We start from the raw sequence: 1,367 nt of genomic DNA on the forward strand, positions 1-1,367 counted from the left end.
ATGACTAATTGAAATAATGAATGAATAACAACATATGCATGTTATTTAGAAATATGGAAGAAATTAAGAAACAATTAAAAGAGCCAGAAGAAGCTGCCTTGTTGAAACAGCTGGTAGGTGCTTGAAAACTTGTTCTTTGTCTCTAAGCCCGTCAGGACTGTATGTTGTTATATATTTTTCATATAAAGAAGTTAAAAAAATAAAATCAGAACAAAAATTTAAAATATCAATTGTCCCTAAGAGTCAAAGGCAAATGAAATGAATCCTTAATTTCAGAAGCAGCTGATTTGAAATGTTTCTGACTTTAGACTGCATTTTACTCTACTTAAGAGTTGTACCATGAAAATTCCCAAGGAGAATTCTTCCTTTTCTGTCCTTTTTAAAGAATAATAGTGGTGCCCGCCTCTCCCTGCCACGAGCTCTTTCTTCTACTTGCTGCGCCGCTTGATACCCAGCTTCTGGCCATATTCGTCCCCGTACCAGACCAGCAGTTCACAGCCAGGCCTGATGACCTGGCAGGTTCGATAGAAGATCTGCCTGCGGTATTGAATGGCCACCAGGTTCTGCTCCTCATCATTCCGGGAACAGTTCACATACCTGGGGTTGAGGCAGACAAAGGGACAGAAAATAACAGGCAGTGAGTCTCCACTACCTGTCAGGGCTGTGTTGGGCTTGTCACCAGATGGTCAAGGCCCCCATGCTGTGATGGGCCATGCTCCCACCCTCCTCCAGGAACCTGCTGTTCTTACCTAAGCCTCTTTCTCCAAGTCCTGTGTACAGTGCTCATCCTGCCTGGAATGCTTTCCCCACCTTGACTAATTAATCATTCTTCAAAGCCCCGTTCCAGACTTACCTCCACCTTGATTGGCCATAACACACTGACTTCCAACTTCTCTAAACTCTCAATTGATTTCTACATATAACACAGAATTTGGCGTTTGATCAATCACATACTCCGCTTCTGCATTAGCACACATCATTCTATACTCAGCCCAAGTCTATCTCCTTTTGAGAGACCTTTCTCTAATCTCCCATAGTTTACCTGCCTCCCTGGGTTCCCATAGAAACTTAGAGGTCTCTTTGTCCTAGCATGATAATAACACAGAATAATAACAGCATATCCATGTTCTTATCCTCTAATAAAATGATAACCCTCATGGAAACGGGCTGGGCCATGCAGCACAGAAGCCCATGACCACCCTGCAGCTCACTTCTCAGGCTTCAGGTTTTAATTTCACTGAAGCTGGCAAGATTGCCTGCTCTCACAGATTAGAGGTCCCTTGTTTTAGGTTGTCTTGGCATTGTGTAGTTCTCCTATAATCAAATGTTTCACGTCTGCCTGCAATAGTCCTCCACAAGGGCATGGG

General features: G+C 43.2%; 1 pseudogene; it reads right to left on the reverse strand.

The window, feature by feature from the left end:
• Positions 1 to 264: 264 nt before the first annotated feature.
• Positions 265 to 1,367, reverse strand: part of LOC103584367 — a 3,075-nt pseudogene continuing 1,972 nt past the window's right edge.

The sequence above is a fragment of the Galeopterus variegatus genome, unplaced genomic scaffold, assembly GCF_000696425.1.
Source record: "Galeopterus variegatus unplaced genomic scaffold, G_variegatus-3.0.2 Scaffold51767, whole genome shotgun sequence".
Taxonomy (NCBI): Eukaryota; Metazoa; Chordata; class Mammalia; order Dermoptera; family Cynocephalidae; genus Galeopterus; species Galeopterus variegatus.